This window comes from Lissotriton vulgaris, chromosome 4_1, assembly GCF_964263255.1.
Source record: "Lissotriton vulgaris chromosome 4_1, aLisVul1.2, whole genome shotgun sequence".
Classification (NCBI taxonomy): domain Eukaryota; kingdom Metazoa; phylum Chordata; class Amphibia; order Caudata; family Salamandridae; genus Lissotriton; species Lissotriton vulgaris.
This window is the reverse complement of record NC_141691.1, coordinates 1,156,067,733-1,156,094,766: the sequence shown is the minus strand read 5'-3', so window position 1 is coordinate 1,156,094,766 and position 27,034 is coordinate 1,156,067,733.

Here is a 27,034-nt window from a genome sequence, read left to right as displayed (position 1 = left end):
TTTATTGCTTTGACGTTATGTACACAAAGGTTCACAAAATGTAACCAAAACAACTTAAAACAAACCACTAGGCCCCTACCTACTCAGGGCTGTAGTGGACACAATGTGAAAACACCCAGTGTAGTTACACCTAAAAATAAAACAACCAAACATACTTATGTGCACCCAAGAAAGATTTCAATAAAATCCATCTTTCACAGTCCACACCCCAAAGAGGTCCTCTGAGAATACTTAATGCAATGATGAGAGGTGTTACCTCGAAACCGGTCCGGTCCTCGGATGCTTGATTCCGTTCTGGGAAGGACATGGCTTTTGTAGTTCGGACTGGACTGTTCCCATGGGGCACAGGGTCAGAGCTGATTTGCATATCGCCATTGTCTAACCCAGGGTGGTGTGGAGTGCAAAAAAACGATGGATTTGGGCCCAGATCTTTGGACTGGGTTGAGTGTGTGACATTGATCCACATTCGGTCCATCACCTGTTGTGTTTGCATATTCCGCCCTAAGTGCGCTGGAGATGCCCAGACGTGGGTCCCAGGCACTCCACATCACTGGAGTCAAGCTAGCCGGGCTGATGAGAAGTGTTACCTCGAAACCGGTCCGGTCCTCGGATGCTTGATTCCGTTCTGGGAAGGACATGGCTTTTGTAGTTCGGACTGGACTGTTCCCATGGGGCACAGGGTCAGAGCTGATTTGCATATCGCCATTGTCTAACCCAGGGTGGTGTGGAGTGCAAAAAAACGATGGATTTGGGCCCAGATCTTTGGACTGGGTTGAGTGTGTGACATTGATCCACATTCGGTCCATCACCTGTTGTGTTTGCATATTCCGCCCTAAGTGCGCTGGGGATGCCCAGACGTGGGTCCCAGGCACTCCACACCACTGGACTCAAGCTAGCCGGGCTGATGAGAGGTGTTACCTCGAAACCGGTCCGGCCCTCGGATGCTTGATTCCGTTCTGGGAAGGACATGGCTTTTGTAGTTCGGACTGGACTGTTCCCATGGGGCACAGGGTCAGAGCTGATTTGCATATCGCCATTGTCTAACCCAGGGTGGTGTGGAGTGCAAAAAAACGATGGATTTGGGCCCAGATCTTTGGACTGGGTTGAGTGTGTGACATTGATCCACATTCGGTCCATCACCTGTTGTGTTTGCTTATTCCCCCCTAAGTGCGCTGGGGATGCCCAGACGTGGGTCCCAGGCACTCCACACCACTGGACTCAAGCTAGCCGGGCTGATGAGAGGTGTTACCTCGAAACCGGTCCGGTCCTCGGATGCTTGATTCCGTTCTGGGAAGGACATGGCTTTTGTAGTTCGGACTGGACTGTTCCCATGGGGCACAGGGTCAGAGCTGATTTGCATATCGCCATTGTCTAACCCAGGGTGGTGTGGAGTGCAAAAAAACGATGGATTTGGGCCCAGATCTTTGGACTGGGTTGAGTGTGTGACATTGATCCACATTCGGTCCATCACCTGTTGTGTTTGCATATTCCGCCCTAAGTGCGCTGGGGATGCCCAGACGTGGGTCCCAGGCACTCCACACCACTGGACTCAAGCTAGCCGGGCTGATGAGAGGTGTTACCTCGAAACCGGTCCGGTCCTCGGATGCTTGATTCCGTTCTGGGAAGGACATGGCTTTTGTAGTTCGGACTGGACTGTTCCCATGGGGCACAGGGTCAGAGCTGATTTGCATATCGCCATTGTCTAACCCAGGGTGGTGTGGAGTGCAAAAAAACGATGGATTTGGTCCCAGATCTTTGGACTGGGTTGAGTGTGTGACATTGATCCACATTCGGTCCATCACCTGTTGTGTTTGCATATTCCGCCCTAAGTGCGCTGGGGATGCCCAGACGTGGGTCCCAGGCACTCCACACCACTGGAGTCAAGCTAGCCGGGCTGATGAGAGGTGTTACCTCGAAACCGGTCCGGTCCTCGGATGCTTGATTCCGTTCTGGGAAGGACATGGCTTTTGTAGTTCGGACTGGACTGTTCCCATGGGGCACAGGGTCAGAGCTGATTTGCATATCACCATTGTCTAACCCAGGGTGGTGTGGAGTACAAAAAAACGATGGATTTGGGCCCAGATCTTTGGACTGGGTTGAGTGTGTGACATTGATCCACATTCGGTCCATCACCTGTTGTGTTTGCATATTCCGCCCTAAGTGCGCTGGGGATGCCCAGACGTGGGTCCCAGGCACTCCACACCACTGGAGTCAAGCTAGCCGGGCTGATGAGAGGTGTTACCTCGAAACCGGTCCGGTCCTCGGATGCTTGATTCCGTTCTGGGAAGGACATGGCTTTTGTAGTTCGGACTGGACTGTTCCCATGGGGCACAGGGTCAGAGCTGATTTGCATATCGCCATTGTCTAACCCAGGGTGGTGTGGAGTGCAAAAAAACGATGGATTTGGGCCCAGATCTTTGGACTGGGTTGAGTGTGTGACATTGATCCACATTCGGTCCATCACCTGTTGTGTTTGCACAATACTTAATGCAAGGACAGTTCCAAATGTCCTATATTATACTACAGACTGCTGTATCTAAATAAAATGTCTGAGGGTCAGACGCTTCTTGATCAGATGATAACGAGCAGCGCTCTCAAAATCCTGTGAGGGCAAGATGCACATTAGACCAATTTCACCATCTAAATGGAACATAAAAAAAATATAAATGCTGCAAGCTAGCCACCCAGTTTCCACTGATATCAGCAACAGGACCACACAATATCCCCAGAATATACAGGTCAGCTATCCCTTCACCTTAGTACAGATACACAAGGATCCCTTTATATAAGCTGTCAAAAGTAAATAGCACTAAGCGTCTCACCTGAGGCGATCCAACTATGTGTCTCGTTGTTAAGAATTGTCTAGTAGTTACTCCAGGGGGTCCTGGTTTTTCACCACCTGTCCCAGTAGATATCAATAAATTTGGCTCATGACCTGGTTTTTAGAGGGGGTCAACTGAAAACTGGGAGGTGCCTTTTGTAGGTTTTCCAAAGCAGGGACGGTTAGAAGCTGTTATAAAAATCAATTTATTTAACTAGCATGATACTGGTTTCAAAATCTTTATTTTAACAATGTTTTTTACTGCCTCATCTATATTTCAAGCAGATGAGCGCTGTTATTCTGCTCCATTAACGTAAAAATTGTAGTCAGCCCTGCCATGTACCATGCATCAGGCGTAAGACTAACACATTTCAGTGTCTTGTTCCGAATCACTGCACTGAACTGTGTAGTCACGCATTTATAAATCCTACTCCGATGTTAAGCCCAGTGCCAGCTAGTAATTACTAGCACCACTTACAGAGAACTGGCCGGGTGTTGTCAGACCTGCTCACGCATACTTGGGGGTTGGCTAAGCTAGCTTTGGACTGGCTTTAGGGCCTACAATGTAACAACTTCACCCGTAGTAGGCTGGCCCGGCTTCAGCTTCACTGACCTCACGTGACATAGTTACAGTGTACTGGCACCAGGGTCAACATCACGGCCCAGGTAACAGTGAGCTGAGATTTAGAGCTACCCAGTGCAGTTTACGTTGGGACTCGGACTCAGTGCAGCCCCTTGGCCACACAGGTAGCAACCTCTCTCTGCTGACACAGACCAAAACATGTGTGCAATACTCATAATAAAGCACTGTACAATCTGAGGCCACTCCTGGCCTCTCTTCTGCAATAATCAGCAAAGCAACACCAATGAACCCTAGCCCCATCTCAACCTGGCCCGAATCTTGCTTGGCACAGGTGAGCTCAATATTGCAGATGGGAATGTGGTTAAGATGGACTGCGAAGGAGCAGGTTGGATCTGGTGAATATGAATGAAGTTAGTTCTAATGGCTTTGTGATGTTTGAATGCACTGTGTGGGGCAGGTTGGTTCATATTGTGAATGGGGTTCTAGTGTACTGGGTAGAATCAAGCTGATTTTGCTCTCAAGAAAGTATCACTCAAAGCTCTTGAAATGTCACTCATAATTGCACTCAGGGCACGAATTGGGAGTACAAGTGGGTCGATGGTGCCCACCAACTTTTTTACAAGGTGAAGGCCGTCCACCCTGCCAAGAATTTGGGCCCAACTTAATAATGTGCTGAACTTGTCCTCGTGTAATTTCAAACACTGGGACACTTTCAGCAGCACAAGCACATTGTCTGCTTTCCATCTGCAACAAGCAACTGCATGCAGGCGGGGAAAGTTCTTTACTTTTTTAAGACTCCTGCTAGGCCCATATCAAAGGTGGAATTTGATGGGTCATCAGGCCTCCTTTTTTTTAAGTCTCTGTGAGCAGTCAGGAGCCTCACACCTGATGCAAATAAAGCGGAGTGGAAACAAAGGCTCAAACCTTGTTAGCTCTTCAAACGTACTTATGAGAGGCAGATTTTCACTCCGTTGAGTCCCTAGTTAGGAGATATGCATGCACTGTAAGAATATCAGATGTATTAGCCTTTCCCAGTATTTACATGGAGCAAATTGCATTTATATAGTGCTTACTTCCCCTGAGGTAGTGTTGAAATAATTTAAGAACTACTATTTGTTCTTATAAAACCCTACTCATGCCAATGCAGGTTGTCAAAGTGCTTTACATCAACACATGCATATTACATGTACCACAAATTATATAAGTTTGTAAATTAATGTACAGGATGTGTAACATAAAACTGGGGGGTTGCGAGGTGTAGAAGTCACGTATATTCTTCCATAGCTGAATGTGCTATTTCCCTTGCAATGCGCTCAAAAGTACACATGATAGGCCCCGCTACACATATATGTGAAGCCTCTAGATCTGATGTCACTTCCTGTAAAGTTTGGCTTGTGATGCCACTTTCTATGATGTCAATTCCTGTGATGCCATATGTGATGTTGTGCTCCGTGATGTTGTGCACCTTGATGTCACTTGCATACTGCCTAACTAGGTTAGTCCACCCATTTATTTTTTTTAGGACTTGTGCCCTGATTGAACTGACATTTTGAAAATGTCACACATAGTAATCTCAAACCTTGGCCGCTATGTGTAGTATATTTTATGTTTTTGTGAAATGTCCAGTTTTTTTGGCTTTAAAATTCTGGTCGCCTATCTATCAACAAAAGGCACGCAGCAAGCTTAACAGCACTACACAATCCCTAATATATATTAGGGATTGTGAAGGCACACGTCATGCTGGTAGGCTTGCTGCATGCTTTTTGTTAATAGAGCACAGCAGATTGTGTGCCTTTTTTGACAATGTTCATGTTAATTTGCAGCTCCAGAAATGCTAACTCTTGGGGCAGCATTATCATGAAAACTTTCAAAAAGGCACACAAACTGCTGCGCTCTCTCAAGAAAACACAGGAAGCAAGCCCAACAGCACCACATGTGCTTTCACAATCACTAATACATATTAGTGATTGTGAAAGCACACGTTAAACTGTTTGGCTTGTTGCATGCCTTTTGTTAATAGAGCGCGGCAAATTGCCTGCCTTTTTGAAAGTTTTCATGTTAATGGCAGCTCCCGACGTGCTTACACAAGGGGCTGTGTTTAACATGAAAACATTAAAAAAGGTACAGATATTGTCGGACTCTGTTAAGAAAAGGCAGGCAGCAAGCTTAACAGCATGACGTGTACCTTCACAATCACTAATATATGTTAGGGGGAAGACTGTCTGCTTTTCTTCAAGGATTCATGTTAATCGCACCGTCCATCATGCTTCTACAGGGTGCTGCCATTAACATGAATACTTGCGTCTGGTTATGTGCGCGTTTCATAGAAGTCACTGCATGTTCAGATTCAATAGGTGCGCAGGTGCGCAGGTGCGCAGGTGCGCAGGCGCGCAGCTTAAAGGGAACAGTGATTGTGTCACATTAATTTCTGTTAGTAAACAATTCAGTTGGACAAAAAAAGGTTTCTTCACAACTGTCGGCTCGAAAACTGATCCCACGCATAAATGGGTTTCACCTATTTGTAACTTGAAAAATATATATCGTCCATTTGCATCTGCCCATGTCTTTGACACCATAACTGGAAGATATTTACGAATAGTAACCGCTACACCTTATGTACGAACAGGATTTATGTCTGGGGATCCACTGCTCTGTATACTGCTGTGAAAAACTTTTCCTACCCAATCTCTGCACAGCTTTCAGATTCCAATGAGTTAAGATGCGTCCCTTGAAGCAGAGCTGCATCTACATTTTTTGATTGTAAATAAGAAAGCACTTTCTTTCTATTGATGTAATGTATCAGCTCATGAACATTCCATGTGATTGCATGTAATAGGTGAATAAATCAGCATGATATGTGGGGATGGCGGCTCTCCTTGATAAAAGTTCGAATAGGTCAATGTTGATGCGATAGTAATCGTATCTTTGGGTGCCAAGGAACGAGTCCCTACCGGCCAGTGGGAACTCGCAGTTTTTTGTGGTAGCTAGCTCCCCTTCCTGATACCCGTTTTTTCATTTCCAGATTGTCAATCGGCCCCTGATGAAGGGCCATGTCCCGAAATGCATAGGGATATCATGTATACAATTGGATGTTGCTGAAATTTAAAGTGCATGCACAGTTCTGCTACATGGTCACTATGATGTAATATGTGACTCATCAAATAAATTTATCCCTGAATGGATTACCAACGAAAATGACATAATTGTGTTTCTGTACTTTGATTACTAACATTGGAATGTATTAAAAGGAGCCCAAGCTCCCATTGGTGTGCCACTGGAAGCAGTGCAGGTGTTTCTTGCACTCCCCTATTTTTGTATAGGTGAAAGTTAGCCATGTCTATGAGAACACAGGTGGCGTATGCATCTAGCAAACTCTACAAAAGTACGTAAAGGCTTTCAGTGGAGTGGGTGAACTTGTAGTGACTTTCGATGGAGTGGTGAGTGAGGTTAATGGATAAGTGTGACAATGAGAAGGAAGAGGTCAGCTATCACTTGAGTTTAGATCTTACTGACTAATCAGGCAATAACACTGATAGTGAGTAGGGAAATTGAGTTACAGGGTACACATTTTTGTGTTTGGAATTACAGTAAGGTTGTTCAGTTAAAGTGTCCCAAAAGGAAAGAACAACGGTGCTAATAGAGATGAATTAGATACATAGTAGAAGAAAATGTGTAGTATGATGTGTGAACACACTGATTTCTGTACTTTTAACCACAGGTCTGGGCTCACTAGAGCACCACCACAGGAGGTAACTCGATCTGGAGAGTATAATAAGAGCCAGGACTGTGCTGGAGAATAGTTAAGATGTGAGGAATCATGTGTGCATCATAATAACTGCTGGAAAAGGAGAAATGTGAGATGATGAAAATAAAAAATAAAACATGCATGGACTAAAACATTAATGATTTCTGGGAGCACAGAAAAGATTGATTACCACATGTAAAGATAGAAAAGGCCGACGGTTAGGTAAGTGAGATTATTTGCTGCCAAGATACTACAGAGTTGGTATCAAAATGAATAAATAACACCTTGTGATTAGAATCTTGCTGGGATTTAGACCAGTAGTTGTCAGAGTTAATAGTGTTAGGACACTAGTTTGCTGTGTCCACTGGAGCTGCTATGGACCTACTTCAGTTTTAAACTCTGGGAAATAGGGCAATACAGGAAGGAGTTTGACACATAGTGATAGGCTTATATGTTTTTAGCTTTATTATGCGACATTTCCTCCTTTCTTCCTTATACCAGTGCAGTGCCTCCTATACCTGAGCAGTGTCCAGGCGAGGTAAGGTAGCTTCACCCATCAGTCGGGGTGAGTATTGAATTTACTACTTTTTTCACACATTAATGTTGGGTGGATAGGGTGTATTGAGAACCGATACAATCAGATATATAGTTATTGTTTGATGTGTTTTCCTTCGCAGGATTCACTAGAGTACGAGTGAGTCGGAGGGTGACAACATATGGTTATTACAGGTTGTACCGTAGTGAACCATCTCTTTTCAGTTTTCCCATTTCTTCTTATGGTGGAGGTGAACTTTTTTCACTTGTAAGAGTGCAACGAGTATAAGAGCAGAGGCCCTGATGAATGCCGTGGGATTAGACACCCAATAGGCAGAAACATGTTGGCCCCTTTACAGACAGATATTTGTTACTGTCATCTTGCACTGTTCTGTTTTTAATTAGGAGGCATGTCTTGTCCGTAGAATAAAGTTGCGTAAAGGAGGACATTCCATCCTATTTTAAGTCACATTTTCTGTTTTGTTGCACCTTTTTCAAAACCATCAATAGATCAGTCATTGCGGATGTTTCATCAGTACTGGTGGACCAAATCCTAAGATATCAACACTGTGTGGTTCAGTCCCGTTGATCAGGGGACTAGCCGTTCACACTCCAGGGTTTGGCCAGATGATATGACTGATCACAAAAGTCTTTTTTGATGGAAACCCTTCCTTCACTCTTTTGGACTGGTCAGCCACTGATGAATAGTCTATAATGTATCGATCTCTTTTTCCCCTGTGTATCCACTTGTTTTCTTACTTTGTCCTTATTCTTTTGCACACACGTTGAGATCTAGGTGACTCCGTAGTGATAACATTGCTCTAATAGTTAGCTAATAGACCCCCTGTGTTTCTTATGGTGTATATAAGATAGAAAAGGCAACATCTTTAATCTGCTATAAAAGTTACTTGAAGTATATTAAAACAAATATGATTTAAGGGTGTATGAGTCATTACTGTGAGTAACATATAATGGATACACCTATATTAGGATTTTGAACCTAATAAGCATTGCAAGTCTATAAGACATCTCACATTAATATAGCCAAAGTTACAGTTATATGCTGTTCCTTTGTGAAGGTAGATACTGTTTGCAAGGCAGAGGTTTTGTCTTCATATGTGCGATTGATTCACTCAAATTCTCTGCCTCAAGGATGAGTGTCACTAGTATTCTGATGACGGCCATCTAGTACTTGCTGATATTGTCTAGAAACATGATGAGCCTGGTCTGTAGATATATGCTGAATGTCCATGCCCTGCGGTTTCATACGGTCCAAAAAGTTCTGTAGGTCTTCACGATTATAAAAGTCTTTTGAATCTCTTTTTTTGGTGATGCGGCAGCGTGCAGGCTCAAAAAGACCATATTTGATGTTCATTTGTCACAGTTGATGTCTCATGGAGAGAAAGGCTTTTCATCTTTCAATAGTTTCTTTGGAGAAGTCCGCTGTCATGTGAATTTCATGACCATCATATATAAATGAGCCTTCCGTATGAGCTGCAGATAATAGTTGTCGTGTTTGGTCATGCCTAAGAGGCATGCAATTAGGGGTCTTGGGCAAATAGTCATGTCTTTTTGTGGAGGACCAATACGATGTGTGTGTTGAATTGCAAACAGTGGATCAAAGGTAACACCTGTCAATTTTGGAAGAATATCACATAAGAATGCTCTAGAATTCTGTCCTTCATTTTTTTCTGTAAATCCTAAAAAACTAATATTATCTCTTCTGCTATGATCATCCCGATCCAGGAGTTTGCTGTGCAGAAGCAACAGCTCCTGGTCTCTGATTTAGTCAGAGTTAAGTTGGCTCTCAACTACTGTTAATTGTTGGTCCAATCCTTCCACCCTATTATGAAATACTACAATGTCTGCCCTAATTGACTTAACCTCCACTGTGAAGGAGGATATATTAGTGTACATATTTTCCAGGTGACGACCAAATGTCGAAATTTCTTGCAGAATTCGGGTTATAGTGTCTCCTTGCACTGGGGTTGAGGTAACAGGAGATGAACTACTTGCAGGAAGAGTAGAACCGTTCGTAGGCATGTTGTTCAGTTGCTTTAGTACTTCTGCAAAGACGAGCGGCTTGGAAGGTTTATTTCCGTGTTTTTTGTAAGACATTTATTTTAGAATCTGAGTTACTTCGGCACAATATTAGTATCAGTGATCCAGACCCCAGATTTAGATTGTAGTGTTAAGGACCTTATACCTTTGCTGCTCCTTGGATACACCAGCGCATAGGTCAATTTTCCAGCTTGTCTGCCCTGTTAGATAAGGTATCAAAATACTTTAAAGCGGCTAATCTGTGATACAAAAATGTACTACAAGATCACCAGCATTGAGGGAAAACAGTTTTGGCGTAGTAAGCCCAGCAACCGCAACCGTTCTCTTTAGATACTAAGAGAATATCATCACACTTTCTTTATCTCAAATAGACTATAGTCAAGTCTTTTTTAACTCGAAGGGTGGGATGCCTGAGAAATGTAGGGGACTAGGCCACGAGTTCTTCTGGTCATGATAGCTCTTTAGTAAGCACAGGATATTGCTGGCAATTAGGGTTTTCTAAATGCACTGTTCACAGTCAGGAAAGGCTACATGCACCAGCAAAAGTGAATCACAAAGTGTGATTCCCTAAATGCGTTTGCAATTTAGACCACGACTCACCACCACCCGCAACAGGTTCCCCGTAGGAGCCGGAACAAGATCACCACCGACCAGCTCTCCACATCCCTGAACCAGAATCCTCCCGCCAGATCAACGGACCCCAACCAAGCAGCCGACAACCTCAACCAGTGGATCTCCAACTGCGCTGACGACCTCGCACCCCTGAAAAACCATCCCAGCAGGCCTGGCAGCAAGAAGGCTTCCTGGTTCAATGACGACCTCAAGAACTCGAAGAAGAACTGCCGCTCCCTCGAGAAAGCCTGGCGCAAAGACCCATCTACAGACAACATGACTGCCCTCAAGCACGCCACCCGCACACACCATCAGCTGATCCACACCACCAAGAAGTCAGCATTCAAGGAACGACTAGACAACAACTCACACAACAGCAAAGAACTCTTCAGCATCGTCAAAGAGATCTCCAACCCCAGTTCCAGAACCAACGACATCACCCCCTTTCAAGAACTCTGCGACTCACTCGCCTCGTTCTTCCACAGCAAGATCGCCGACATACACAACAGCACAGCACAATACACAACAGCTTCGGCGCACAGACCACGCACCCAACTACAGAAGCGATGCCACTACCCTCCGGGCCCGGACCCCGATCACCACCGAAGACACCACCCACACGATGAACACCATCCACTATGGATCACCAACAGACCCATGCCCCCACCACATCTTCAACAAGGCCACCTCCGTCATAGCACCCCAACTCCGAGACGTCATCAACTGCTCCTTCAACACCGCCACCTTCCCGGAGAGCTGGAAGCATGCCGAACTCAGCGCCCTCCTGAAGAAACCATCAGCTGACCCCACCGACCTCAAGAACTACCGCCCCATCTCGCTCCTCCCCTTTCCTGCCAAAGTCATCGAGAAGACCGTCAACTGGCAGCTTGCTGCCTTCCTCGAGACGAATGGATCCCTCGACCACTAGCAGTCTGGCTTCCGAGCCAACAACAGCACCGAGACCACCCTCATCACTGCCCCTGACGACATCCGAGCCCTGCTCGACAACGGGGAAACAGCTGCCCTCATCCTCCTGGACCTCTCCGCAGCGTTCGACACTGTCTGCCACCGCACCCTAGTACAACGCCTCAGCAACATCGGAATCCAAGAGAAGGCTCTGGAGTGGATCATCTCGTTCCTCGCCGGAAGAACCCAGAGAGTCCGCCTCCCCCCGTTCAGATCTGAGGCCACCGAAGTCATCTGCGGCGTACCACAAGGATCATCACTCAGCCCCACCCTCTTCAACATCTACATGAGCCACGTCGCGGCCATCGCACGCCAACACAACCTTAACATCATCTCCTATGCCGACGATACCCAGCTGATCCTCTCCCTCACCAACGACCCAGCCACCACCAGAACCAACCTACACGAAGGGATGAAAGACGTAGCCGAGTGGATGAAGAACAGCCGCCTGAAACTGAACTCAGACAAGACGAAAGTCCTCATCCTGGGACCATCTCCCTCTGCCTGGAACAACTCCTGGTGGCCCCCGGCCCTGGGCAGCGCACCCAAACCAACGGACCATGCACACAACCTGGGCTCCTCCCTCTCAATGACCAGACAAGTGAACGCCGTCTCATCTTCATGCTTCAACATCCTACGTATGCTCCGTAAGATCTTCCGTTGGATCCCCACCGAAACCAGGAAGACGGTCACCCAGGCACTTGTCACCAGCCGACTGCACTACAGAAACACCCTCTACACCGGAACCACAGCCAAACTACAGAAAAGACTCCAACGCATCCAGAACGCCTCCGCACGACTCATCCTGGACATCCCGCTGCCACAGCCACATCTCCAGTCACCTGAGAGACCTGCACTGGCTCCCCGTCAACAAGAGAATCACGTTCTGACTCCTCACCCACGCACACAAGGCTCTCCACGACCTGGGCCCCAGGTACCTCAACAACCGCCTGACCTTCTACTCTCCCACCCGCCAGCTTCGTTCGACCAGCCACACCCTCGCTGCCGTTGCACGCATCCGAAGAGCCACCATGGGAGGAAGATCCTTCTTCTACCTGGCAGCCAAGACATGGAACTCTCTCCCCATCCATCTCCGTCAGACCCAAGACCACCTCTCCTTCAGGAAGCAACTCAAACCTAGCTGTTCGAGCAGTAGCAGACACCTCTTCCCCAAGCGCCTTGAGACCCTCCGGGTGAGTAGCGCGCTATACAAATTTCTTGATTGATTGATTGATAGATTTACCTTAAAGTCAATGATATACCTATTACTTTGATTATGTCTATGCTCCCACTAAACCTGACACCAATTTTTGGCCACATATTTCTACTCTTTTGAAGTCTATTTCTACACCATATGTTGTTTCTGGAGGTGATTGTCATTTAATTGTTGATACCTACATTGATCATTCATTCAAAATAACTTTTGTTTGTTCTCCAATGCATTACCACTTACCAACCTGATTTCCCACAGATCTCTTGATTACTCCTGGAGATTCTGTAATCCACAACTCCATGAACTCACTTTTTTCTCCCCCACTCACCTCTCACAATTACACATCGACTTTTTATATGTCTCCAAAGCATTAACACAATCTATACTGCAGGGTGATATTGGTTCCATATTAATTTTGGACCATGCTCCTGTGATATTAGACTTGGAATTGCTTCCAATTAATGTCACCAGTAAAATATGGCGCTTTAGTACCTCTTCATTACAGATTTCTTTAAACGTAATATTTCTTTTGTGTTGTCCTTCTCACTTTTTTGGGACACTTTTTAAGCTCCATCCAGAGATTTTATTATTTCAGATGTTGCCAAAAGAAAACACCCAAATTCTGGAAAATCAAATGAAATTCTTAAAACTAATAAATTATTGGAGTCACTCTACACAGCTACCAATTCTAAGGCTGATCTCAAATTTAAATATAATGAATTATCCACAGAAAATGCGTCCACTTATCTCCTCCAAGGTAGTGCTCGTTATTATGGCGGCCAAAACAAAGCGGGCAAACTACTTGACTCATATATCAAGATCAAGAAAGATCATAATAATATTGATTATGTTCTAAATTCCAAATCCTCTCCAGCAACTAAAAGGTCGGAAATTTAGAAGAGTTCAAGAAATATTATACCTCTCTCTATACCCCTGAAAATACTCCAGATTCCATAGACATACAAAATTATCTTGCCTCAATACCAAAACAGTTCTCCACAGATATTGACTTCTTGCGTTTTAATATGATATCTCTATAACAGATATTTTCCATGCATTAAAACTTCTTAAAACTGGGAAGGCTCCTGGTCTGGATACATTCCCTATGGAGTGTAAATCCCATTTCTCCAAAACCTTTCTTCCTTTTCTCCTTTCTTTACTTTCATACTTCATTTTTTCTAATGCCCCTAGTGGTACTTTTCAAGACACTCTCATTTGATTAATCCCTAAAGAAGGAAGAGGTCCTCATCTTTGTAAAAATTATAGACCAACATCATTAGTTAACTTTGATTATAAACTATATGCCAAAATTCTTGCTCTTCCCTAGAACCCTTTTTGCAATCTAATATTTGTAAGGAACAATCTGGCTTCATTAAGGGATGAAATATCTTTGATAATATTAGAACTTTCTTCAATATATTACACAAATCTAATAAATACCCTCATTAACTGGCAGCTATTTTTCTAGATGGGGAAAAAGCTTTTGACCGCATGGATTGCTTATATATTTTCCACACATTATCTTGGTTTGGCTTTGAACCCAAATGTATTTCTTATATTCCCTTATTATATACTTCACCCACAGCTTTTATTTCTGCCAATGGTTTCATTTCTAACTCCTTTACTTTACAGAGAGATGTCCATTAAGGTTGTTCCCTCTCCCCTCTTTTATTTATTCTTGCTCTAAAACCCTTTCTTGCTAAAAATAAACAAAACCATAAGAAACATGGCTTTTAACACAACAATCTTCATGTTACAATGTGTGTCTATGCAAACAATATTTTACTATATATGTCTAAACCAGAACAATCTATCCCAGCTTTCACCTCAGAGGTTAATTCTTCTTCATCCATTTGTGATTATAAGCAGAATCATGATAAATGTGAAATTCTTCCTCTTACTATTTTATGTTTTAAACAGGATTTTGTTCCCATTAACTTTTCATGGAACCCCAAAAGATAAAATATTTAGGTGTTTGGTTTGCCCCCTCTATCAAACAAACTTTATCTCAAAACACGACTCATGTCCTCTTCACATTATCTACATTAAGGGTGGGCGTAGTTCGTGTAGCCGCACTCCGCGAAGCTACGCGATGCCGTTCTCACACTACGCGAGCTTCGCGAGCTTGCGTAGTAGTCTGCTGGTCCCATTCGCGAGCCGTTTTTCTTTCTCGGGAGCACGTAGTGCGTGGTCGGGGCGCTGCCTGCGTGTTCGGGGGATTGTAGCGTGCGGCCTTCCCATGTGGTGGGCTATGGGAACGGCCATCTTGTTTTTTCAATTGTCCCGCTATTTCCTCTTCCGGGTCGCGAATAACGCGTTTGCGCGGTGCACGTCTTGTTCGGGAACAATACTACTTGCTGACACTGAGAAAGTGTGTGTTTGCGTGAAGTCTCGCGTGAACTCACCCACGTGGTCACGATGGGCGTGGCCATCTTGTTTTTCACACTGTATGCTATGGTTCAGGGCCTAGTTTTCTATCCACCTTATATCTGTTCAATCTTTACCTATTTTCACAGTTTTTCTTACTTTTTTTTACTTCTCATCTATCTCGCTCTGTCCCTAAGTTTATATTTTGCATTTTATTTCTACTTTTCCACCTTTTTTTTAGCTTTTCTACTGTTTTATTTTACTTCTTTATTTAAGCTCCTACTTCTTCCCCCTAACTTTTTTTCCTTTTGTTCTAACTTTTCTTTTCCACCTGCACCTCCACCCCAGAACCATGGCAAAGGGGAGCAGCAGAACCAGCTCGAAGGGCAAGGGGCCTGCGCCCAAGAAGAGCCGGCTGCCTTGCGGCAGAAAGCGACCTGCAGGGGTGCAGGCCCGGAATGTTTTCGGGGAGGCGGAGGTGGCCGCCCTGGTTTTTTTCATGCAGTGCCACCTCCCCTTGACCTTGGCAGCAGGCGGCAGGCCAGGGTCCGGTTACCTCCCAGAGGAGCGTCGTTCTCAAATCTGGTGCACCCACCAGCAGCTGGCCCACCGGTGGGCAGACATTCTGGACAGGGAGCAGGACCTGTTGGACCTGCTAGGTGTTGAAGTCGTGGGGCTTGGTGAGTAGCTAGTAATATTAATAGTTTAATATATATTATAGTAGTATAAGTATTGTGTATAATTCTTGGATGAATAAGTAACACGGTTACTGGTGCGCTTAGTAACATTGCAGATGAATTCCGTCTCAAATTCTTCTGTTATTGTATGACACAGGTGCTGCTCGCCACTTCTCTTACTGGTTTGTAACTTAGCGCTAGCTTGGGCTGCTGGGCTGCTGATTATTGATGTTAGAGTTTTTAGAGAACTGAAGTTAGTTGATGCTATTGCTAGAGTCTAGTCCTTAGTTACATTGCCCTTTAGTGAAATAGTGGTGGATGGATAGTATTAGCTCATATTTTTTTAACGGTCTGCATGACGCCTCCTCTATCACTGAATGCTTAGTTAGTTCTTATTTACCCCACCCCTCCATAGAACCGGTTTGAGTTTGTTTAATGAGTGGTAGGCTTAGCACAGCAATAGCATGGTCAGGTGAGTCAGTAGCAGTTCTGATGTAAGCAGCCAACAATTACGTGTATGTACATATTTATGCATGTCTCCTCCATCTCATCATCTATGCATGTTTGCGGGCAAAAATAAAATTGAAATGCCGACTTTCTGAACAATTGGCCCGTCTGGATTCTTGAATAGGTGGTGTAGGTCAGGTGTTACTGGCTTCCTTAGTATATTCTGCAATCAGAATGTTTATGGCACATTTGATTAGTGTTCTATAAGTAGACGGTCTGTGGATCTTGCAAGCCAGTAGTCATTTATACTTTGAAGTCAATTTTATTGGAATTGTTGTTCCCTAAAATGTTTGAGAGGATTTTTGAATGAGGTCTTTGTTTCACAGCACTTAATGTTTCTCTTTCTTTATTATTTCTTACATGATCAGCACCACCCAAGGGCAAGAAGACAGGGTCCGAGTTGGCGGGACAACCACAAGAGGAGCGCTCCTCTACCGCGGATCCTGCTGCTGTTCCCAGTAAGTCCTACAGTGCTTATATTAACAATTATATTTCCCTAACTTTTTAACGCACTTTATTTTTTCCAACCTATTAATCCTCCTTCCTAATTCAATGTTAGCAAAACCTTCTTTGGTCTTAAATTTGTTTTCCAAATTTTGGGTAACTATCCAATGCCATCCCTGACTTTCAGTTCCTTCAAACTGCCTCTGCCCCAAGACTCTCTGTGCTACTACTATTAGACTGTGTGTAGCTAAGCTTGCCCTGTTGGCCACTCTTTAGTTAAGGTATTCTTTTGAATAAAGCTGTGATAGAATAGCTGTAGGCACTGGGTCCACTCCTGTCTTTTGCGTTGTCCTCTGTAATCTCCAGTCTTTGTCAATTCCCACCAACAAAAATGCACAACCAGATGTTTGCCTACTAATTTTTGTTCAGTTAGTATACTTCTACTACTGTTGTGGCTATTTTTCTCTGCACATACACATACAGAACTATGCACAAGAAAATAGGATGTTGTTGATGTTGGTGATAGGGAGGTTGGACCTTACACCCTAGTCACAGAACTCAATTAGAAGAACCCATAATCCAATGACCGTCTAGTCTACCTACCTAAGTGTCTCGGTCATAGTCATTTGTCCCACTCCGACCCCCACACGAAGATAGTTATATATACCCAATGATTTTATTACACAACCCAGGCCAGAACAGAAGAAGAAGAAGACCCTTTCGCTCACTCACTCGTTTCAGTCCACAACACCCCAGACACTGAACATATACCACAGAGTCTACGTGCAAGTTCAAAAACTTTATTTTTTTTAATAACAAGCTTTGTATTGTTGTAACTTGTAAGTATTTCCATGAAAAACATCCTGCTCCACCATGCAAAATGAAGAAGATTAAATACTGTACATTTTGTACATCTAGTGCACGATAGAGAAATGTGTGAATTGTGGGAGACCTCTCACCGTTGAACGTATACTGTAAGTGGTTACACATGCATCTTTTGAAAGCTCTGCAAATCCCTTGTTTCGTAGAAGGCAATCTTCTCTTCTCAGCTGCCTATGAGAAAAATGTTGCACGTTAGACAGTGAAGGAATACAACTATGCCAGTTTTTAGCAGTCATGGCAAAAAGTGCAACATTATGGATAAGCAAAAGGGACTAACAATACTGGTTTGTCAATTGTATGCGACACTCATGTGGTCTCAATGGTGTCTTTCTTACTGTGCAACAAGCTGCGAGGTAACATGGGCAAAGCAGTACACACGGATCTAAAAATGGTTATATGGCTCAGGCTAACTTTCCAAAGACTAGAGTAGGAGTAGATTAGATGACCCTAGGGACCATCTAATAAATGAAAACTAAACTCTGTCTAATGTGACTGCTGTACATTAGGACGGAATTTGGACTAGTTACACTGTCACAACGATTCATGTTGTACGTAACTGTTTTTTAAATCATCCTTCCTGGTTAAAAAAAGTACAACTAGTAAAATAGGGGGAGGTGTGCAGGCATCTAAAAAGGTGTACTTGCTTTTATAGGTGCACAATCAATACTAACCAGCAGTGCCGACGGGGCCAGCGGCAAAGAGATTGCCATCCAGGAGGGGACAGAGGCTGCGGCACCTGCAGGAGCATCAGTGGGGGAGGAAAGTTCAGCGGTGGGCGGTGGTAAGTTATATTCATTACTTATTTGCATTACTAGGTGGAAGGGGGACATTTTTTTCCTCACTGTGCTATGAGACTTATTAAGAAAGTATGAATTTGAAGTTGTACTGGACAATATACAATGGTTGAAGAAGACACCCTTTGTAGCATTACCAGTTTTAGTTGAGTAAACAAGGCCTCTTCCATCAGACTCCAACTCAGCTGTGAAACTTATGGAGAAGACTAAAAGTCAGATCAGATGACCTTGAGGAATGTGTTGAACAAAAAGGGAAAGAAGTGAACTAGGGTGGAAGGAGGAAGGGAGGACTAAGAGATGTAATAATAAGATTAACTACCATAGTAGGATACTTTGAAAGGTTCATTCACATGGCTGATATGATTCGGATGCATGGGTTGTTAAAGGATGGGTAGAACTGTAAGGTCAAAGAAAATGCAGGCCTGGTTGGGCAAAAGAATATGGGTGCATGGATACAGTGGATAGCAAGAATCATGAGCGGAGTTTGTGTCAATGAAACCCAAGGCAAGGAAGGAGTGGATGCATGGGTGGTTTGCTGGTGAAAGTGAAACCAGCTAAGCCGATAATAAAGAATGATAGACATTTACTTTTAATGGGTGGATGCCCCCTAAATGTATTTGTATTCATCATAGGTGAGAACTGTCACTGGAAGCAGAGTCTTACTTTGAAAAAATAAAAGGAGATAATAAAAAGACTTTTGTTCTTATGTGTACTCAAGGCCACCCAGTACTAGGGCAAGTATAATGCCGGAAAAAACTTCAACAAATGCTACAGGCAGGGGAAGCAGGAGGACAGATTAGATAGATACTAAAAGTTGACACCAATTGTATGTACTGCGCTTGGTAGTGCTACTATGCCACAATGTACTGTTGAATTAATTATGAAGAGTTTGTTACACTTCTGTTTCTTTTTTTATAGATACTCATACTCCTTCCTCAAAACCATCGTGGAAGGAGTTGGCAGCCAGGGCCCGGCAAAGGAAACTGCTGCCATTGTGGAGGAGTACCGCAAGCTGGTGGCTGAGGCTGAGGAGGAGGAGGAAGAGGCGGCAGCAGCAGCTGCTACCTCTTCCAATGCGTCTGGCCCCAGCAAGGCTCCACCTGCAGAAGTACGGCGCCGCGGCCAGGCAGCCGCTCACCGCCGGCATTTAACATCTGCCATCCCCACACACAATGGATGCAAATGTAGGTGCCGTGCATTTTGGCAAAAACTTCTCCTCCAGATGGCCAAGCTAGAGGACCAATTAGAGGTGCGGGTAAAGATCATTGTGGACAAACACCTTAAAGCCCGCCAACTGTAATGGACCCAGACCATGTTGATTTGCCCCTTTTTTAATACTTTTGTTGGTGGGTGGGAATTGGGTGTTGGAGTTATTTTTGTGGGACATTCTTTGGACTTGTGTATTGGTTGGGGTTAGGGTGGGGATAGGGGTGGGATAGGAGGATATTTTTATACATGAATAAATGTTATTTATTTTCAACTTACACATATATGATATGATGTTGTTTTGTGGTGGGGTTACTGTTGTACGTCACAAGGTTTACGACTCTAGATGCAGGGCAGAGGCCAGTGTTTGATTGAAATACTTTATTAACTGACCACATGTGTAACATGCAAACCATAGATGCTGTGCCCCTCACTCAAAGTTATATTTGTCCTATTAGTACTACCAGCCTCTCCTCCATTATACCTTCCAGCAAACTTCTCTTGTTACCTGTGATTGATGATGATTACGTTTGGCACCGCAAGGGCTGCATGGTTTCCCAAGACAACGGAGAATATGCTGTGGTTGTGTGATAGTAGTAGAGTAGACTCCTAGACACTGGCCCTAGCATTGGAAAACAAAAACAAAGAGACAGTCATTTGCATGAGAAAGAATGTGAGAGAAGTAGAAAATTACAGTACATAATACGGACCAAAAATTCAAACAATATTGCAACTGCTAAACGAACTCTAAGAAATCAATGGTGTCGGGGACTGAAAAAGTAGAAGAAGATAACTGTAGTTGCGTTGGAGTCATTAAAACACAATACAAATCGTAAACGTACATGCTCTAAAATTAAATTCAAACAATGCCAGCAATGATTTGCATTTATTCATTGGGTCACTTTGGGAAATTAATTGCCTTGTACACTATTACATAAAGTGAGCTTGGGTGGGCAAGCAGAAGAAGATCCTCGCCCTGCCTCGTTGACATGATTTCATTAGTGTTGGTTTCACCACATCTGGCCCAGCAAGCGTGTGATCAATTGTTGGTGAATATTTAATGTAGTAACATCACACCTCAATATAAAACCACACAGCCAAGGGGAAGAGGGTTAGGGTTTGATGAATGGATGGGAACGGGGCTTTGGGGAAAGGTTTGACAAAAAAAAACAGTACGCATGGAGACAACAAAAGCAAAACAATGAAGACGATGATTGCTGATCCACAATTCCCCAATAAATGTAAAGTCAATTAAGATCAACAAAATGAATGCACGATGAAGGTTTATTATTAACTGGATGGTTAATAAGAAGTGGTAATTACTTAACTACTACTACACAATTCAAAGGAAGTACTTCTTATGATATGAATGATATGACTATTGCCTAGGCTGTATGCCCTCTAAGAAACCGAAATACCTGTTGTAGCGGGCTGAAAGCTAGCAAACAAAATTGAGATACTATAAGTGAACAATAAATTACCAAACACAAGCGTAAAATAAATGAAGAGGAAAAAGGAATCAAAGAAAAATATGAAAATGATACTAAAGTTAATGTATTATCCAGGGCCAAATGTGTAGTTGTATCTCGTCATTCATTTTTTCCTCCCTTCCATGGACACTGTTGTTACTGATTGATTGATTATATCATTCTTGGGCGCCTCTGGCAGAATGATGATGATGAGGAGGATTGGTAAGGTAAGTGTGAGTTGTTGCTCCACGTATAATAGTAGCGCTGGGTGAAAGGCCGGCCTGTAAGTGTTGATGAAAGAAGAAATGGGGTACTACAAAATAAGTTAACAGAATGAAAACATAAAAATCAATTACGGTATAGTGCGAAAAAGACAAGACTCGTGAGCAAGAAAATTTTCAGACTGAGGCTAATTGGATACATTGATTAACTCTACTCTTCTAGTTGCACAGCAGTCATCAGAAAGAACAACAAGATAGGAGCCAGCCCAGAACAGTTACAGGGCCACACCACAACACCGGGACGTGAGTCTGTGGCCCAAACTCCATTTACCTACATTTGATTTTTCAGAGTCTCAGACAAAAGGCATATACATCAACCTAGTATTTCCAAAACAAGTGATTAATGTAATTGTAAATCAATGCGCCAATGTCAATCATACCACTATTCCATTCCACCACTGCACACACATGTAGCCTAGGTCTGCTGTGCTTCCTCTTGATTGGTTGTGTGTTTACCTTGTATTCCACTTCCTGAACATATTCTATCAATCATCTCTGATCAAACTGACTGACAGCGTGCAAAGATGGTATGGTGGTCATCATCATCATCATCCGGTGTGGCATGTATACGTGTTCTCCAACTGACCAAAAACAGCAGCTAAGTATGTAGTGAGTGACTACAATTAAGTCCAGACTGCACCTGCAGTAGTAGGAGTACAATTGGATACATATTATTAAACAACATGGAAACATTAACCATCACTTGGGACACAAGCACTTTGAAACTACTAGTATACTTCGACTTCATGCACATTTGCTCTGAGTCAGCAAGCAGCCAATGCAATGTATGGCATCATTTATTTCAGATGCCTGTCCTTCTCTTCTTTGTGACTGTCAGATCACAGATGCAGCAGAGCCTTCTGAAAGTGATGACGAGTTTACTTTATTTTTGGAGCCCTGCTCAAGTTCTGATATTGAAGAGTTGTGTATGCCTGCAGACAGAGGTGTAGCCTTAAGACAGTGATGCATTTCAGATTGGAAACAAAACAGAAGATGGCTGTAGTCACGTACGTTTCACTTGTTATGGAGGGACTGTTAGAGGCTACATTATTGCACTATTGTCCATCTCCATCCAAAGTATGGCAAGATGGAAATGTATTTAGGGTGAGTGAGGAAGATGGAGCAGGACTCTGATGAGTGGAGTGCACAGTAAATGCTCAGATGTGCAACTCCAATAGGTAATTAAAAGAGAAAGGAAGATGGTGTTGGTTTTCAAATTTGAGTCAGAAAGACAGATACACACAAATAACTAAGGAAGGGAGAAATAAAGGAAGGGAGAATGTAACAATTTCCAAGCCTAGTTGTCAAGGAAGAGGAGCTCGTCCTCAAACCCTGGTGGTTATTCTGACAGAAGTAGGTCCTATAACCCACTACTTATTTCTTCCGACTCGCTCTCCTCTTCCAGCTCTGATTCACGGACTTTGTAGTCTGGTGGTATCAAGTGCTGGTTAACCATTTTTATCTTGGTTAACCTCTCCACGCTTTTGGGCGAGAGACTGGTCCTTCTCACAGTCACAACGGCACCAGCAGCACTGAACACACGCTCAGAAGAGAAACTTGCAACAGGGCAAGCTAGATACTTTATCGCCAGCCTGCTGAGCACTGGCCATTGGCTTCTTGTCCTATACCAATACACCAATGGGCTTTGCTCCATGAACACCTCTGTTGTGTCATCCAGATAGGCCTGGACCATCCGCTCAATGTTCATTGGTGCTCTGGTTTGCTCGTCCTCTTTTTGCTTTGCGACAGCAACGGACTTCGCCATCCCTTTATGTAGAAACCAAGCTGCTATTTTTTTGCTTGTGTCTGATGAATCAGATCCTGTTGGTGCGGTTGCTGTTAATGTTTGTGTTGGTGACTGCTGGGAAGCAAACGCACTGCTCGCATGCTGTGAAGAAGAACTTGACTCTGTAGGATGCTCAGTAGTACTTGCACTGTCCTGGGCTGGCACTGGCAGGCCTCTAATTGAGAGCCATTCATTTTCTAAATCAGTGGCTTCCTTGGCTATTACAGTTTTGTACTTGGAAACATCCTCTTCTGAAAAAGGAATTACTGCATTACTGTTCACAAATATTTTGTACTGTGGATCTAAAATTGTGGCAGTAATGTAATGTTGATGTGACAAAATCTTATTTTGAACCCTTGTATTCTCAGATAAGCGGCTTGCTAAGGACTTTGCAAAATTACATGCTTCACGTTATCCTTCCACACCTTCGTATGTTTCAGACACCTCCTTCAGCTCTTGCTCAAGCATGTACAACAATGGGATTGCTTGGCTCATAGTACAGTCCTCCCTGCTGACTGCACGTGTGAAGACCTCAAAAGGAAGTAGCATCTCAGTCAGGCATTTAATGAGGTCCCATTGCCACATCTCAACGGTCATGGCTTTACTAGTATGATCCCCTGATCTTCTTGTCATGACATAAGCATTAAGTGGTATGTACTGCTCAAACAGCCATTCGAGCATGTAATACGTAGAGTTCCAACGTGTTGGTACCTCCTGGATGAGTGCTTTGACTGGCATGTTACACTCACGTTGAATGACCCGTAGCTGCTTCCGGGCTTTAAAAGAATGATTGAAATGCGTGCAGATTCTTCTGCAAATGGTCAGTAAGTTGCTGACTTTGCTTTCACTTTTCAGACAGTCTTGAACCACAATGTTAATGCAGTGTGCCAAACACGGGACCCTGAAATAGCGGCCATCTTCCATGGCCTTAACTACATTACTGCCATTGTCGGTGGCAACAAAACCAATATTGAGGCCTCTTGGTTGCAGTCATTCAAAGACCTTGCTGTTGAACTCATCCAAAATGTTTTCAGCAGTAAGAGATTGCTCCATAGCAAACATGGTTACAGTAGCATGTTTGCGAGTATCATTAAAAATCTCAGTAGTGTCAATGCCTGTAGATATCTTGTCTCTAACACCTGAAAAAGAGATCCAGTGTGCAGTGATGCACATGTAATCTGTGGCTTGGCTACTGCTCCACATGTCTGTTGTCAGGTGGATACTATGCACAGCACTCTGCTGCAAGGCTTTTCCAAGCAATTCCAGCACGTCATGGTGTAGTGCTGGAACAGCAACTCTGGCAAAATAGTAGCGGCTGGGAACATTCCATTTTGGGCAGAGGGTTGTCACAAATTCCAGGAAACTCATCCCTTCAACAAAAGAAAAAGGGAGAAGGTCCAGAGCTAACATTTTAGCAAGCTTAGCATTGTACAAACGTGCTATTGGGTGGTTGCGCTCGTACTTTCCCTCCTGCCTAAACATGCTAAGAATGGTACGCTGCTTGCTATTTCTTTCAGATATGCCCGATGCAGTACTTCGTGTCGCAGACTTCGCACCCGTACTCCTTGGTGTCTCCTGGTTACTACTCTTACTCTGGTGCCACAGAGATGTTGCTGATCCGGAGGATCTGGGTTCTACCACTGCAGTGCTGGGGAGTGGGACAGGGGTACTTAGTGTACCACTACCAGATAGAATGTCTCCCTCTTCTTCCTGTCCGGTTACCCGTGGACCTTCTACTGCTTCCCCACCAACATTAATGGTTCCTGCTTTTATGATACGTAGGTGGTCCTCCCACTGGATTGGGTGGTGTTTTTTCATATGGGTCATTTGGCCTCCGGTACCATAGTTTGTACCAAGCTTACCACGACTAACAGAGGAATGACAAATGGAGCATATAGCAATGTTGTCCTCATTTGCGCTAACTGTAAAGAAGTCCCACACTGGGGGGCTTAACTTTTGTCTCCTGCTAGAAGTGCCACTTCCAATGCCGGATGAACTGGAGCTTGTGTGGTGAACTTCACTATGTGGCTGCGCAGTAGTACCACTACCTACTTCTGCTGAGGTGGAACTTGTGCTGGATGTAGGACGCTGCCAGCTTTGTGCAAATGTAAAAATGGAAGCTGGAGGTAGTTTTGGTGTGGCCTGTGTTGGTGGTATGCGTGCTACTACATCCCTAGTCGCAGCAATTCTTGATAGGGTTAAAATGTTGGTCTCCATGTCCTCAGGGCCAGGAGTAATGCTTGTGATGACTGGGTCTGACTCATCATCACCATCATTATCCGGCTGCTGAACATTGCACTCCATAAGTGGTAGGCTTCCTGGAACCTCCCTTTTCCCTAGCCTGGTCTTCTTGGGATGTCTCTCCCTCTCATGCTCAGATCGTTCTGTCTCCCAATTGAGGTCAAGATCATCAGAAGGGATGCTTTGTGAAGAACTCAATGGACTAACCCTCCTTTTCCTTGGTGGGGATTTGGATAACAATAGATCTCCTGCATGAGGTGCTGCCTCTTCTTGCTCTGCATCAGGCTCAATTTCCTGAACTTCCCCGACTTCGGGAGGAACAACAACCACTATTGCCGGTGGTGGTTCTTGAACAACTATTGCAGGTGGTGGTTGTGGTAGTTGTTTTTGTTGAACATCTACTATTGCGGGCGGTGATTGTGGAACTACTATTACAGGTGCTGGTTGTGGTTGTTCTTTTCGTTGAGCATCTACTATTGCGGGCGGTGGTTGTTGAACATTTACTATTGCGGGCGCTGGTTGTTGTTCACCACTTTTCTGCTGTGTTCCCTCTTGCGTGGAATGTGTACTACTTTAAGATTGAGATAAGTTCAGGTCAGGCTCAGTATCACTGCTTTCCACCATTAGGCTGGTTACCTCTTCCCCACTCATCTGCTTGGGCCCACTGATGCGGAAGTGCTGGCCCCAGCTTAGACCCCGGTCACTGCTGCTGCAGGCGTACTTTTTTTTCTCCCAAAAAAGGTTTTCGGGTCAACACCAGACTTAAGTGTCACTTCCTTCTTCTGTTCTTCCTTCTTCTCAGCAACTTTCTTGGTCTTGGAGGACCTGGTACCTGCTTTCTTTGGGCCCATCTTCTTTAGATGTCAGCAGCAGCACTCAGTTGCACAAGTTGCTGAGAATGATGTCTGGTCAGGTTAGTCACTCACACCACACGTGACATAGTACAGAAGGACGTCCGTCTGGCAGTAGAACAGGTGATGAATGATTATGACAGACTCCTCCTCTTCAGTCTTTTGTGCACCTACAAGCAAAGAAGGCAGAACAACATCAGTCGAATATGGATTTGTTTAGCTTTAATTACTACTAGAAGTATTAGTACATCCAGTAAGAGTAAGAATAGCAAAGAATTAAAATGTAAATGTAGTGGAAGTGGAACTTGTTTTCCATAATGTGTGCATCATTTTGAATGGATGCAGCATCAGTGACCTGCAGCAAATAGCAATGGGGATGTGAACAGTAGTAAGCCAACAGGAACACTTGGCTCAAAATAACTTAGCCCGTATTTCCCGAGAATCTCACGGGAGAACCAGTTTGGTAAAAATGAGCATCCTCCCGAAATTTACTTTTACTTTTAATTCTATTCCTTTTGTATTTGACACTAAACAGCTTGCAAAATGTCAGCAAAATATTAATTCATTTGTTTGGGGGTATAAATCCAGCAGATTAGCTTGGAAAAAACTGAGAAGGAGAAGAGAAAAAGGGGGGCTAGCACTGCCAGATCTGGAATACTACGCTTGGGCATTTCATCTGACCCACTCCAGGATGCTACTTATGACCCCTTGGGAAAACGCAAATGGGCGTATGTACAAAGCAATGCTCATGGGTTCGGATCTCCCAGTGAACGGATTTCTCTTCAAGTTCGGACACCAGAAGTTCTTTAAAAAAATTAGATTAAAATCACTATTGGGTGCTTTAAAAGGATGGTCTCAAATAAAGTCTAAGATCGGGACAGGATACTTATCTAAACATGCCCGGATTTGGGATTTACCGGGACTAGCGTCACAAGAAGCCAACACAGTAAAAAGAGTCTTGTTAGATGCAGGTATCACACAGTGGGGTGATCTC